The sequence below is a fragment of the Rhincodon typus genome, chromosome 9 (genome assembly GCF_021869965.1).
Source record: "Rhincodon typus isolate 14 chromosome 9, sRhiTyp1.1, whole genome shotgun sequence".
Taxonomy (NCBI): domain Eukaryota; kingdom Metazoa; phylum Chordata; class Chondrichthyes; order Orectolobiformes; family Rhincodontidae; genus Rhincodon; species Rhincodon typus.
The window spans coordinates 17,565,192-17,581,521 of NC_063340.1; the positions used below are offsets into that span (position 1 = coordinate 17,565,192).

The following is a 16,330-nucleotide window of genomic DNA, read 5'->3' on the forward strand; positions in this document are numbered from 1 at the left end:
GATCACTTGCTTACTCATGTGACTTCAGTTGTACCCCTCCCTCCTCTGCATAGATAGTAGGCCTCTCCAGTGATTTTAGCCACATCCTCCGATTGTGGTCCTTTTTATCACCAAGGATGCATTCGCTGAGTCTGCTTGGGGGTGTGGGTTGGGTAGGCCTAAGGGCGTAGGGGGTGGGTGTTGTCCAACCTACAGGAGAGTTTGCTGACTCAGAATGAAGGCATTCCTTCCTGAATATCTCGTGCAGAGAAGCAAGGTTATGTTCTGCAGTGAAGGCTGGCAACAGGTAAGTGCCTATCAAATAGAAGGAAGTCCAAGACAGAAAATCTTACTTCCAAAATCACTGCCAAAACAAAGAAAGCACATTCATGGGATGAGTCTTGCATCAAGAGCTTTTCACTTTGGCAAGGAAACAGCTTTCACCATTCAATATTTATACCTTCACTAGCCTGTCAGTTTAATCAGCGTGTCAATTCCCGCTGTGTTCCCATGTTGATGATACTGACAAGTTTCAGGTTGTCCAAACAATCCATATAAGGACGTTCAAAGCCAATATGCAAAGTTATCTTTATAGTCAGTTTCCTTTCTGCATATTTGTTATAAGTTCCTGTCCAATAAGGATTTCCATGTCCTTTGAAATGCACACTGGGCTCAAACACAGTGGTATTTCTTGCTTCTGCAATCTCTTAGAAATATTACCATGCAGGTTGAACATTGATGCCTTAGCTACTCTCTCAGGTGGACCTAAACAACCCTGTTAAAGTAGATAAATGGGATTTCTTTCCAATATTATTTGTATGTCTCAACCAATATCATTAAAAGAGATTATCTGTTCATTGTTTATAGGACCTTGATGGTAAAAATTGCCAGCTGTGTTGCCTACAACAGTGATAATCCTTATAAAATAATCAATGCACTGTAAAGCATTTGGTGATATCCTGAGGTCATAAAAGGGACTTTATAAATTCAAATTATTTATTTCATTGATGTGGACAAACTTCGATGGTTTATGGTCAGCAGATTTCACGTACAGAACCTGATTATTTATCAGCAGCAGAATGTTCCAGCTTGCCATATTGACTGGTTCATGTGGACCTTCCTCTGGCTTTGGCCTGCACACACTTTAATTGAATAGAAACTGCAGTCTGCAGAAACCCTATTCTTCTTATGATTCATTCAGATCTTTTTTGTTCTTTGAAACCCTGTAAACAGGAATAGAATCTTTAAAAAGTGCTTGTTCAGGTTGGTGGGGTGGGGCATTGTGATTCTTTAAATATTTACTTCCATGACGTTGATTGTTGGGCAGTCTGGCATAGAAAGTGTTAGACCTGCAATTCGTGACGTTTCCACAGGAGTACTGAGCCAGTGTAAGTTGCAGGACTGCCAAACATTTTCTTTCATTCATTGGTTTTCTTTTGGAACCAGGAGATTGTGCAATGGATAGAACTGTAGCACAGTCATTTGCTAACTGTGGACTCCATAGATCAGTTTAAGAGAGAGTCGACAAAAATAAAAACAGAAATTGCTAGAAAAACTCAGTAGGTCTAGCAGCATCTGTGGGAAGAAAGCAAAGTCGATATTTCAAATCTGGTGACTCTTCATTGGAACTGTTAGCAGCTGGGATAAAGTGGTATTTCTGCTGAAACTGAAGTTTGTGGGAGGGGGGAAGCAGAGAGAGTGGGGCGGGGGAAGGGGAGAAGTGAGCAGATAACTGGAGATGGAGCTCAGAGAGAGAAATACAAAAGCAGTAGGTAAACAAGAAGATTATGAATATTAGGGCAGGACATTGGTGAGGCCTCTTCTGGAGTGCTGTGTCCAATTTCCGTGTAATAGGAAGGATCTCATTAAGTTGGAGAGGGTTCAGAAGAGATTTATCAGGATGTTGCTGGGAATTGAAGATTTGAGTTATAAGGAGAGGCTGGATAAGCTGAGAGTTTTTTTTTGCTGGAGCATAGGAGGTTGAGGGGTGACCTTATTCAGATTTATAAAATCATGAAGGATATAGATAAGGTGAATGGCAGGTGTCTTTTCTCTAGGATAGGGAATTTCAAGATTGGGGGGCATATTTTTAAAATGAGAGGAGATAGATTTGAAAAAGACACGAGGGGCAACTTTTTTTTATCACAGAGAGTAGTTCATGTGTGAAATGAACTTCCATAGGAAGTGGTGGATGCAGGTACAGTTACAATGTTTAAAAGACATTAGGTAAGTACAAGAATAAGAAATGTTTGGATGGGCCAATCACAGACAGGTGGGACTAGTTTAGTTTGGAATTACGATCAGCATGGACTGGGAAAGGTCTGTTTCCATGCTGTATGATTCTATGACCCTATGACAGAGGAAAAGCTCAATGAGTGATAATAAGAGCAGGAGAAAACAAGTGAGTTTACTGAATGCAAACCAATTAATGTGGTAATGGGCCCAGGAGTATGTGAGAATGGGTGCCTGTGCTAAAAGAAACTCACGTGATAATAGGACTGGGCGTGGGAGTGAGTAAAGAACATGGAAGATTGGAATCAGGCTCTAAAGTTATTGAACTTGAGGCTGCAGGGTCTCCAAGTAGAAAATGAGATGCTATTCTTTGAGCTTGAGCTGAGGCTCACTGGAACACTGCAGCAAGCCTGAGATAGAAATGTCGGCATGGAAACACAGTGGTGTGTTGAAGTGGCAGGAAACTGGAAGCTCAGTGTTATTATTGCATAAAGAACTTAGGTGTTCTGCAAAGCAGTCACTCAGTCAGCTTTTTATCTCCACAGTGCAGAGCAGACCACATTGTGAAAAATGAATACAGCAGACTAGATTGCGTAAAGTACAGGTAAATCGCTGCTTCACCTGGAAGGTATGTCAGGGCCTTGGATGGTGAGGAGGGATGAAGTAAACGGGCAGGTGTGACACCTTCTGTGATTACATGGTAATATGCCATGGGCTGTGGGGAGGTGTTGGGAATGGAGAAGGTGTGGAACAGAATGTCCCCGAGGGAATGGCCTCTGCAGAACGCTGACAAGGAAGGGCAGGGAAATATGTGTCCAGTTATGGCATCCCATTGGATGTGATGAAAATGGTGGCTTATAATTCTTTGGGTGCGGAGACTGGTGGTATGGTGAGTGAGGGCCAGGGGGACCCTACTTTGGTGGTGGGAGGGAAGGGATGAGGTGAGAGCAGAAGTGGGGGAGATTGGCCGGACACAGTTAAGGGTCTTGTTGATCATGATAGTGGGGAGTCCCCAGCTGCAGAAAAAGGGAGTCCTGTAGGATGTTCAACATGTTTCATTAAAGAACATTATTCTATAGATAGCAAGTGGAGAGGATCCATGAGGCCAGAGAATGAGAGATACCATTTAAAGATAGTCACTTGAATCTAGGAAAACATTTTGCCTGGTCTGTCATCTTAATTTCTATTTCTTTTCTTTCTTGGCAATGATGTGTAATTTCCAAGTTACGGACGGATGCTTTTCTGCAGTTCCCCAATTCTCATTCTGTACCAAATGTTTTTCATGGTTGGAGATTATACCACAGCACCATCTATAGGATTTCTTCAATTATTTTCCATATCTTACAAATAAACCTTTTTGTGCCTGTGTACAACTTCTCCTTCCTTCCAAATAAATGATAATTTTGGAGTTGGGCTGTTGGGCTGGTGGAAGTGAGGTGCGGAGGTGCTAGTGATTTTCTCCTTCTGATTTCTTATCTAGTTTGTTTTGAATTTTCTGATTCTTGACTTGTACCCTATAGAAATCAAGACCTACAAATTAATCAATTCCTTGAAATCATACAAGTCTTCCCCGTTAGCATGCAGGAAACCAGCATGAGCTACTAGAATCTTGAAAATTTGGACCCTGGGGAAATTTTGATGGATGACCCAAAGGGTTGAATTTGACTATTTTTGGATGACCTTATCAGGGTGGCCTTGCTCTCTGAATGAAGTCGGTAGCCATTTTGAAAGGGGCCTCCTGCCAGACGTCTAACTCCTGCCTGATTCATGCATGATGAGCCTTATAATTAAAAACTTGGTGTCCAAGGACTTGAATGCACAGTACAACTGCTAACATCTGCAGGGGTGATAGAAGAGTCTCAGAAAAGTAAACTGTTCAATTATTTTGGTAGGACCCAGAGGGCCCTCAAAGACGCACTGATACAAAGTGTGACTGCAAGCCTGGGAGCCACATAACTGAACATGATTCACCCGCACCACCCATCTAATGTAGCTGTCTGACTGCAGCTCCAGGATTGGAGAAAGCTGTGGACAGATGTCATCCTCCTGTGACCAACAGTATTCCACAGGGATCAGTACTGGGTCCACTTTTGTTCACCATTTATATAAATGATTTGGATGACAATATAGGAGGCTTGGTTACTAAGTTTGCTGATGGTGGTATAGTGGACAGTGAAGTTTACAAAGATTATCTAAGATTACAAAGAGATCTTGATCAATTGGATCAATATGTTGGGGAATGGTAGATAGAGCTGAATTTGGATAAATCTGAGGTATTGCATTTTTGTAAAGCAAATAAAGGTAGGATTTATAAAATTAATGGTAGGACCCTGGGCAGTGTTGTAGAACAGAGAGATCCACGGGTTCAGGTACATAATACTTTGAAATTTGCATCACAGGCAGATGGGGTGGTTTAGAAGACATTTAGCACACTTGCCTTCATTGCTCAAACCTTTGAGTATAAATGTTGGGATGTCATGCTGAGGTTATACATAATGTTGATGAGGCCTCTTCTGGAGTATTGTGAGCAGTTCTCTTTGTCCTGTTATAGGAAAGGTAAATACTAAATTGGAGAGAGTTCAGAGAAGATTTACCAGGATGTTGACAGTAATGTAAGGTTTGAGATATAACAATAGACTGGATAGGGTGGGACTTTTTTTCACTGGAGCATAGGACATTGAGGTGTGGCCTGATAGAGGTTTATAAAACCATAACGGGCATAGATAAGGTGAATAGCAACGGTTTTTTACCTAAATTGAGGGGGCGGTTCAAAACTAAGGGGAATATGTTTAAGGTGAGAGGAGAAAGATTTAAAAAGGATATGAGGGGCAACTGTTTCTTATATAGAGAATGGTTAGTGTGTGAAATGAACTGCCAGAAGTGGTAGATGCAGGTACAATTACAACATTTAAGAGAAATTTGGATAAGTACACAAAAAGGAAAGGGTTGGAGGGATATGGGCCAAATGCGGGCAGGTGGGTCCAGTTTAGTTTGGGAATATGGTCGGTGTGGATTAGTTGGACCGAAGAGTCTGCTTCCATGCTGTATGATTCTATGACTCTCTGATGTCCTGCAATTTACCTGGTGAATGAAATGAGGCCAGAATTTCAAAATCTAGTTCACTCCTAAGTAATAGGCCATTGGTTATCAACTTATCAGGCAGGAGAACTTGTCCTCGCCTTTGTTTGTAGCCTTCTCTGGCACAAGCTGCCTAGAATCAGCCTGTGCTTTCACTCAGATTTGTAATCTTGATATAAGCCTGCAATATACTTCCCTCATCCAAGTCTCCAGGCTTTAACCCAGAGTTCGACATGTTTTGAGGTCCAAATAATAGTCTCTGACTTTACATGTAGAAGTTGTAGATTCTTTTTTCTGCAGTATTTCGGGGAACACATTCCCTGCTATTTCCTTGTCTTTGGGACTGCATTGATGTACCATTAATAATTCCACTAGATACAAAGTTAGAGCTGGCAATGTAGCTAATCACTTGAGAGTTAACTGTTTCTGCTGTAGTTAATACCGGCCACAATCAATACAGGATGGCAAAATGAAAAGTATTTCCAGCAGTTGCTTGGTAGTACAGAATTTGAATATTGCTGATAAAAGAAATGTGATGGTAAAGATCTCCATCTTGCACTTATCAGGATAAATGCAACAACGCCAAATTTCAGAAAATTACAACAATTTGTACAAAAGGAGAAAAGGATGTTGATTCCTCAGTAAGTCAACATTAACTAACTGAAACATTATTAATAAATATTCCATTAAACTTGGTGTTGGTCCAACCAATTGATCCTTCCTGTAATATGCCATATTCAGTAGTAATTGGGCTGCAGAATTTCTTTTCTATAGATTCTACAGAATGTAAGGATTCCACATAAGTCTTTTAAGCACACCGCTGGGTTTACCCAGGTGAGATATGGAGATCACTGCAATAAAAACGCTGAAAATTCAAATCGGCATTTGCAGTGGAATAACAGTGCAAATACACCTCATATGACGTAATCCAAATAGAAATTGTTACAATTCCGGACCAGTCCAATAACTTTAGGTTAATTTTTGCAAATCATTCGGGGATGAATCTCCCCTTTTCGGAAAAGCTGTAGTACCTGACAGATTCATTTTGGTATTCAGTAAGTATAGTACAATTCGCTGTGATACTCTGAATCAGTATTAGCCTCAGCAAATCCTAGCCCTCCTATTTATCTGTGGATTTCAGCACGTGCCCCCAGATTATGTTACAATACTGCGTGACCTCTAAATTGGACCACATCGCCACATTTCTGTTATAGTCTGGCTTGGGACCAGTTCACATTTATGTTTAATGGAGACAAAGTGTGAGACCCAGGAGACTTAATAAGGGAATAAACCCCCAGAATCCCAAAAATAATAGTCAGCTTTACTATGCAACATTACAACTATAATATTATCCACAAAAGATGTACAACTTATTTCTAACATCCAAAATTAACACATGGTAAATATGTGTAATAGATTATGACTATATACTTCATAGTGCATATTCTCAAGCAAAGGCAGTCAAGACAGATCACATGGATTAATGAAAGCAAAATACTTTTGAAACTCAGCAAAAGTTCAAGAAGGGTCATATTGAGCTCAAAACATTAACTGTCTTGCTTTCTCCACAGATTCTGGCAGAGCAGTTGTGTTTCTCTCACATTTTCTGTTTTCATTCTGGATCTCATCGATTTCTCAGCAATATTGAAAGACATTAATTAAACATTGGGTCATCAAATCTCATAACACTTCACAAGTTGGTTCCAGCCGCTTGTGTTTGAGTTATGCAAACTCAATTGGCAATAGGGCCGTTTTCTGTGCTTTAGCCCTGTATGACTCTATGACGGGGGATTACAATTCTTTACTTTTTCCTTACAACTATGCCTTGGAATTTCTTTTCAAGAATCATTTTGTCACAGACTACATCAATGACTACACCCATTCTAGATAATTACCAACTTTCCCAGATCTATGTATTCCTGGACTCCAAAACTATATTCCAGTATTCATTCACAAGCATGACTCCAGCTCTTCACTGAGCCTGACTGAATCTGTCCTGACCCTGGATTTTTCCACTGAGCTTCCCCAATCTTGCTCAGTTGCATCAAACAAATACTACTTTAATGCTTTTCAACATCTATTCTCTCATCTGCACTAAAATATTAATGCTTGCAGACTTCTTCTGAACCTCTCATGGTATCCCCCAAGACTGGACAGTGATCTTCCCACTTGCTCAGCTAGGATTACTACTGTGTCCTGACTCCAACACATAGCTGCCTAACCAGACCTACCTCCTGAGTTCTAACAGCACAGAGACATACAGCTGCTCTGAAAACCTCACTAAGTACCTAACATGGAATTTGTGTAGTTCAGCCATGTTCCCAGCAGCACAACTGACCAACACAGAATCTGCCTTTATCTCTCTCTGGCACTTGCTCCAACTGCCTGTATTGATTAAAAACTCCCCTTCACTGACTCCACCCCCCCCAAGCTCTCCTAAGTACCAACCAAATTCATTGCATTATGTCCCACCACAGTTTCTTTAATGCTATCAGTCATAGATTTATGGCTACCTCAGTGCAAAATTGGATTCAAACAGAACATTTCATCACATAATACAATATCATTACTTTATGGGAGATTAAATTGAGACCTTATCCGCCTTTTCAGGTTCAGGCTGTTATGGTTCCAGTCGTTAACATTGGAGTTATTAACATTCCAGTCGTTTAACATTGTGTATTAGACAAGAAAACCAAAAACATATAATACACTAGACAAAAATGTTAGAAAGATTTCATTACAAACAGCAGGAAAGGATTCACACTGCTCTTTTTCCCCAGCAACATCCTTTCAAACACCCAAACCTGAGGGAGGAGTCACTACTATCTTCATACTAAGGCTTCTTTCTCAGGCTGACGCAGCTCTACCCAGTTTCCTGTACAATTCACTCAACACTTTGGTTCTCCAGCTGAAATCTCTCCCTGAGACACCTAGAACAAACTTCAAATTAATTCAAGAATTCTTTAACTGCACAGCAAACACAAGGATTTTCCAAACTCAGTTTCTAGTCCTTTTGTTTTTACATTTCACAAATGTTCTAATGGCACAAAAGTGGCACAGGTGACATTTTGCTGTATCCTGCCACAGGATATCTGGAATTAAGAATTTAATAATGACCATGAAGCCATTGCCGATTGTCAGAAAAAACCCATCTGGTTCACTAATGTCCTTTGGGGAAGGAGATCTGTCATCTCCACCTGGTCTGGCCTACATGTGACTCCAGACCCACAGTTGATTCTCAACTGTTCTCTGAAGTGGCCTAGCAAGTCACTTAGTTGTATCAATCACAATGAAATCTCAACAAAGAAATGAAACTGGATGGACTACCTGGCATCGACCTGGGCACTGGAAATGACAACAGCAAAAACTGTTCTGTCAATCCTGCAAAGTCCTTCTTACTAACATCTGGAGGCTAGTGCCAAAATTGGGAGGGCTGTCTTACAGACTAGTCAAGCAACAGCCTGAAAAGTCATACTCAGACAATGTCCCAGACACCACTGCCACTTTCCTGGGTATGTCCTGTCCCATCAGCAGGGCAGACACAGCAGAACTGGTGGCACAGTGGCATATAGTTGGGAGGGAGTTGCTTTGGGAATCCTCAACATTGACTCCAGAACTTGCCACACCTTTAACCAAGGTGTTTTTGTACTGCTGCAACACTGGTATTTACCTGACAGTTTGGAAAATTGCCCAAGTATGTCTGTACAGCAGGACAGGCAGGACAAATCCAACCCTTCCAATTACTGCCCCATCATTCTAATCTTAGTCATCCGCAAATGTGGGAAGGTGTCATCAACAGTGATATCAAGCAGCACCGGCTCAGTAATAACATGCTCAGTGATGCCCAGTTTGGGTTCCACCAGGGCCACTCAGCTCCTGACCTCTTTACAGCTTTGGTTCAAACATGGACAAAAGAGCTGAATTGCAGAAGTGAGGTGAGAGAGACAGCCATTGACATCAAGGCTGCATTCGACTGAGTGTGGCATCAAGGAGCCCTAGCAAAACTGGTATCAATAGGTATTGGGGGAAAACTCTTTGTTGTTTGGAGTCATACCTGGCATATAGGAAGATAACTGTGATTGTTGAAGATCAGTCATCTCAGCTCCAGGACATCTTTGCAGGAGTTCCTCAGGGTAGTGTCCTAGGCCCAATCATCTCCAGTTGCTTCATTGACCTTCCAGACACATTAAGGTCAGAGGTGGTGATGTTTGCCAATGATTACTCAATGTAATTCACAGTGTCATTCACAACTCCTTAGATACTGAAATGGTCCATGTTCAAATGCAACAAGACCTGGACAATGTCCAGACTTGGGCTGACAAGTGAAAAGTAACATTCACACCACACAAATACCAGGCAATGTCCATCTTCAATAAGAGATGATCTAACCCCTTGACATTCAAAGGTGTTACTATTGCAAAATCTCCCACTATCATAACCCTGGGGGTTACCATTGACCAGAAACTCAACTGGACTCGCCATATAAAGACAATGGCTACAAAAGCAGGTTAAAATTTAGGAACGGTGTGGTGAATATCTCAACTCCTGACTCCCTGAAGCCTGTCCCATCTACAACGCACAAGTCAGGCATGTGATGGAATACTCCTCACTTACCTGGATGAATGCAGCTCCAACAACATTCAAGAAGCTTGACATCATCCAGGACAAAGCAGCCTGCTTAATGGCACCACATCTACAAATGTTCAAGTCCTCCACCATCAATACTCAGTACCAGCAATGTGAACTATCTACAAGATGCACTGCAGAAATTCACTAAAGGTCCTTGGACAGTACCTTCCAAGCCCATGATCACTTCATTCTAGAAGGATAAGGGCAGCAGATGCATGGGAACACCATGAGCTGCAAGTTCCCCTCCAAGCCACTCACCATCCTAACTTACAAATATATCGATATTTCTTCAGTACTGCTGGGTCAAAATCATAGAACTACCTCCGTAATGGTATTGTGAGTCTGTCAGCTCACTACCACCTTCTCAATGGCATCTCAGGATGGGCAATAAATGCTGGCCAAATAGCAACACCCATGTCCCACAAGTGAACAATAAAATAACACTTTTACATCTGTAAATAGATATGCATGTAAAATCATCATATGTCCGATCTAGTGTCATTTTAGCTCTTGGGCTCAGATAATTGGATACCATGTCAGTATTAAGCAGCCTCTTCATATATCCAAGAATAGAAGTTATAGTGGTGAGGCATTTCTTATCTCTGAGAAGCATTCTGGAAAGGAACAGAACATAGAATCCCCACAGTGTCAAAGGAGGCCATTTGACCCCTTAAATCTCCACTGACCCACTGAAGACCATTTCACCTAGACCCTGCTTCCACCACACCCTGCCCCCCCCCAAACTATCCACCACAGCTAATCCATTTAGTCTGCATTCACTTGGGGTATAGAAAATTTCAGTTGGCCCATCCAACTAACGTGCACATCTTTGGATTGTGGAGGAAAGCAGAGCACCCAGTGGAAACTCACAAGAGACAGAGAGAATGCGCAAACTCCACACAGACGCTCACCCAAGGCTGGAATCAAACCTGGGGGTCTCCGGTGCCATGAGGTAGCAGTGCTAACCACTGAGCCACCATGACACCCACCCCATTGTACATACTCTTCAACCTTTACGTTTGTGAGTGCAGCCAAGACTTAGCACTTTCTTGAGGAAATCGCTGTGGTCAAAGTTAATGTAATACACTTACAATATGTTCTTGTCTCCACTCATGTCTAATGATTATGGACACTTTGTGCGTGTGACTACATGATCATTCATGAGTGCACACTTCTTTGGGGGCAACGGTTCTTTCTACTGATGTGTTTTACAAGGGAGTACACACTCAATTCAGGATGGTTCATGTATCATGTTCCATTAATGTCCAAACCGTACTTTGTTCTGCAAACATGCCCATCCTATTCCTTCAGGCACAAATATCTTACTCCATCCGCCATGTATGTGTTGGAAGCCATTTTTCATCTTTGTCGTGGTAGTTGAGATTTGGCAGAAGTTAGTATCTATTCGAGTCTCACTCCTGAGAGTGAGTTCCAGGCATTACTTGAAAGTCCAGACCCCACTGCTCCCATCATGTATCCTTTTGTGTAGCTATTGCCGTCAATCACCTTAGCTTTGAGGCTCCCCACATTCCCATCCAACTCATCTATTGACAATCAATACCCCCTATTTCTCCCCACAACTCCTGGCCTAACACTGTCCTGTGCACTATAATAATCCATTGCCATTAATGGTGGTGATTTTTGAAAATATGACAATATTGCGATTACAGTGACTTGGCTGAAAGAAGGGCTGGACCGGTAGCTAAATGTCCCAAGATGCCAATGTTTCAGGTGTGATAGGAAGGGAGGTAAAAGGGATAGGGGAGTTGCATTACTGGTAATGGAGTATCACACAGCTGTACTTAGGTTGGATACATCAGAGGACTCATCAGTGAGGCAATATGGGTAGAGCTTAGGAATGCAAAAGGTGAAATCACAATGTTAGGGGTATACTACAGGCCTCCCAACAGTCAGTGGGAGATAGAGGAGAGAATATGTAGACAGATTTTGGAAAGATGTAAGAACAGCAGGGTTGTTGTGGTGGATGATTTTAACTTCCCCTATATTGACTGGGACTCACTTCATGCTAGGAGCTTGGATGGGCCAGAATTTGTAAGGATCATTCAGGAGGGTTTCTTGACACAATATGGAAACAGTCCAACCAGGCCAGAGGTTATATTGGACCTGCTTTTGGGAAATGAGCCTGGCCAGGTGAGATAGGTTTCAGTGGGGGAGCATTTTGAGAGTAGTGACCATAATACTGTGAGTTTTAAGATACTCGTGGATAGGGATAACAGCAGTCCTCAGGTGAAGGTGCTAAATTGGAGGAAGGTGAACTACAACAATATTAGGTAGGAACTGGAGAACATTGTTTGGAGGTGGCTATTTGAGGGCAAATCTACATCGGACATGTGGGAGTATTTCAAACAGTAGTTGAAAGGAGTTCAGGAGTGGCACGAGAATGAAGGATAACTATGTGAACCTTGAATGACCAGGGATGTATGACCTTGGTCAAAAGGAAAAAGGAAGCATATGGACGGCCTAGGAGGATGGGAACTGATGAAGTCCTGAAAGTATATAAGGAAAGTAGGAAAGAACTTAAGGAATTAGAAGGGCTAAAAGGGAGGTCATGAAAAATCATTAGTAAATAAGATTAAGGAGAATCTCAAAGCTTTTTATACATTTATAAAAAGCAAGAGGGTAGCAGGAAAAGGGATAGCCCACTCAAGGACAAAGGAGGGAATCTATGTGTGGGGCCAGAAGACATAGGTGAGGTCCTAAATGAATACTCTGTGTCGGTATTCACCAAAGAGTAGGAATTGATGGAGGATGATCTCAGGGAAGGGAGTTTCGAGTTTCTAAGCCAAATTGCTATTTAAAAGGAAGAGGTGTTCTGCATCTTAAAGAGTATTAGGTTAGATAAGTTCCCAGGTCCTGATGGGATCTATCCCAAGATATTGAGGGAGGCAAGAGAAAAAAAATGCTGGAGCATGACAGGCATTCTTGTATCCTCTTTGGCCACAAGTGTGGTCCCAGAGGGTTGGAGATTAGTCAATATTGTCCCATTGTTTAAGAAGAGTAATAGGGATAATCCTGGAAATTACAGACCTGTGAGTCTTATGTCGATGGTAGGGAAATTATTGGAAAAGATTCTCAGGGACAAGACCTATATGCATTTAGAAACAAATGGACTTATTAGAGATAACAGCATGGTTTTGTGTGGGGGAGGTCATGCCTCACTAACTTGATAAAGTTTTTGAGGAGGTGATGAAGATTATTGATGAGGAAAAAGTGAGACTGATGTTGTCTACATAGACTTAAGTAAACCCTTTGACAAGGTTCCTCATGGCAGACTGGTACAAAAGGTGAAGTCACATGGTATCGGGGGGAGCTGGCAAGATGGATACAGAACTAGCTTAGTCAAGGAGACACAGGGTGGCTGTGGAAGGACGCTTTTTGGAATGGAGGGTTGAGACTAGTGGTGTTCCACAGAGATCAGTGCTGGGACCTCTGCTGTTTGTGATCTACACAAATGATTTGGAGGAAAACATAGCTGGTCTAATTAGTACATTTGCTGACAATGCAAAGATTGGTGGAGTTGCGGATAGTGAGGAGGATTGTCAGAGAATACAGCAAGATATAGATCACTTGGAGGAATGGGCAGAAAAATGGCAGACGGAGTTTAATCTGGGCAAATGTGAGGTGATGCATTTTGGAAGGTCAGTACAGGTAGAAATTATACAGTGAATGGCAGAACGCTTAGAAGTATTGAAATGCAGTGGGAAATGGGTGTAAAGGTCCACAGATCACTGAAGGTGGCAGCACAGGTCGATAGGTTAGTAAAAAAGTCTTATGGCCTGATTGCCTTCATTGGAAGTGGCATTGAATATCAGGTTAGACAAGTTATGCTGCAGCTTTACAGAACTTTAGTTAGGCTGCGTTTGGAATATTCCATACAGTTCTGGTCACCACACTATCAGAAGGATGTGGATGCTTTGGGGAGGATACAGAAAAGGTTTACCAGGATGTTGCTTGGTATAGGGGCTTTTAGCTATGAAGAAAGGTTGGATATACTGAGTTTGTTTTCACTGTAATGCAGAAGGTTAAAGGGCAACCTGATAGAAGTTTAAGAGATTGTGAATGGCATGGATAGAGTGGAAAGTATGAGGCTTTTTCCCAAGGTGGAGGGGTTAATTACTAGGAAACACAGTTTCAAGGTGCGAGGGGGAAAATTTGAAAGAGGTGTTCGAAGCAAGTTTTTGACACAAAAGGTGGCGTGTGCCTGGAACACATTGCCAGAGGAGGTGGTGGAAGCAGACACAACAGCAGCATTTAAGAAGTACTTGGATGAATACATGAATAGGAAATGAATAGAGTGATATAGATCCTGTAAGTGAAGAGTTTTGCTATGGAAGGGCAAACTGTGTTGACACAGTCTTAGAGGACTGAAGGGCCTGTTCCTGTGCTGTACTGTTCTTTGTTCCTTGTAGAATAACCCTTGTGCAATACATGCCACATCAGATCCTCCAATTATAATTGGAGTTAGTGCCCTTCACCTGTGTCCCAGTGCAATGCTTCCAGTCTACACACTGAAATTCCCAGTTTCTCTGACACAACACGTACTACCCTCTTACAACTCTCCTTTATGTTTACTGCCCGATTCTTCAGGATTGACTGTGGTCCAGTCCTCAGACTGACTTGAGAGGCCAGCCCCGCCTCAGCATGGCCCAGCTCCTGATCGATGCCTCCTTGACTGACTAACATGTGATCCCTGGACTGTTTGAACCTGACATGCAGGACTGATCCTGGACTGGAATAACACACATCCCCAGACCCTGATTGCAACAAGTGTCTGGCTGACTGTGGCTAACTCCCTGGACTGAGATTGGATGATGCTGTAAACCTAGTGTGGTTCACCCTTTGACTGATCATAGTTACCCTTCAATAAGAACCTTCCCCCCATTCCCACCTTGACCTTTAAGCATGGCCATTTTGTTGAAGCACATACATAAGGTACTAACACAAATGGCATGTCTGACATTGACGTGACAGTGCTGTGCAGCAAGATGTTTACCCCCATGACTATTCGGTGCTGGAAGTCATGACAAGCTGCTTGGCTATTTGTATGGTCTCGCAAGGCAGAAATACTGTGAGGCTGTGAGTTTTGAATGAAGTGGCAGTTTGCTAAAAGGCAAGGCAAGCTGTGAGCATCCAAGCAAATGCAATATGAGTGAGTGCTAAGAAAGCAAGCTAACAGTCCTTAGATGCATCCTGTGCAGATACGTGAGATTGGCGTGACCCTGCGCACTGAGTGACCTGGCAGGAGCATTGCAACATAAGGTTTCAGACCGCTTCAAAGTGTTGTATTGAAGTGCTATGTTGTCTTCTGAGTTCGTCCAAGGTTGGCCATGGTGATGTGATGAGTCTGGCGTGTTGACGAAGCCAATTTCTGGAGATGAAGATTCAAAGCTGTCACTGCCCAGTCAGTGTGCTATGTAATGTTAGTGAATAGGCGATAACACAGAGTACCAGAGAAGCAAGCAATGAGCTGCATGTAACTGTTCTAACCCTGAAGTCGAGAATTGATGCCATATGGTTTCTCACCAGTGCCTGGAAGAATTAAACATTACACAGAAATGTGGTGAGATTAGCTAGTGATGAGATGCAAATGTGTGGAAATCATATTCTTTCTGCTTACTGGTGATTACCATCTATTCATTGAAACTTTAAGGAGAAAATCAGACCTTTCATTTTTTGATATCAAGATACAAGTTTTTTATTCTCACTGCATTCTCCCAAATTTCTCACCATTGATCATACTATTTCAAAGGTTAGGGAAATTCTGTCCAAAGTTTTCTTTCTTTAGCTTTTCTCTAGCCAAGTTTTGTTACCTGAGCACTCCCTCTCTGGAGTTCAAGTTTTTCAATGACATTTCCCTTTCCATTGCTCCTTTCTTGTCTTTCTTCCATTTTGTCAGTTTAAGCTTTCTTATTTCCATTTCTCTTTCATTTTCCTTTTTAGTCTCTACTCTTTTTCACATTTCTGTTCTTCTCTTTTCCTTCAATTCAAGATTTTTAATTTTTCTTTCTTTTACCTCCAATTCAGGTTCTTTCATTTGCAACTGAATCTGATGTTAATTCTGGGCAAGTGAGATCCTAGATTAAACATGGCTTGTTAGACTCTTACCTTGATTTTATCTAGCCATGAGGTCTGTTACTTAGCTCATTCACAAGAGTCTACTAGTGTATTTTTAACACATCAAATAAAACATTGAACATGAAAAACATGAACTATGTTATACCAGACAGAAGTGCTGGAAAGATTTCATTACAGACAAAACAGCAGGATTAAGCTCAACTACAACTTTTTGTCTCTTGCAATATCTTTACAAATACCAAACTTAGAGAAGAATTACCACTATCTCCACACTCCTCCATTGATGCTTCTTTCTCAGGAAGATGCAACAGCAATT

General features: G+C 41.8%; 1 long non-coding RNA gene across 1 annotated transcript in view; it reads right to left on the reverse strand.

Moving 5' to 3' along the window:
- LOC125483967 overlaps positions 1–16,330 on the reverse strand; it is a 34,226-nt gene that overhangs the window by 16,271 nt on the left and 1,625 nt on the right. The gene's annotated exons all lie outside the window — the stretch shown is intronic.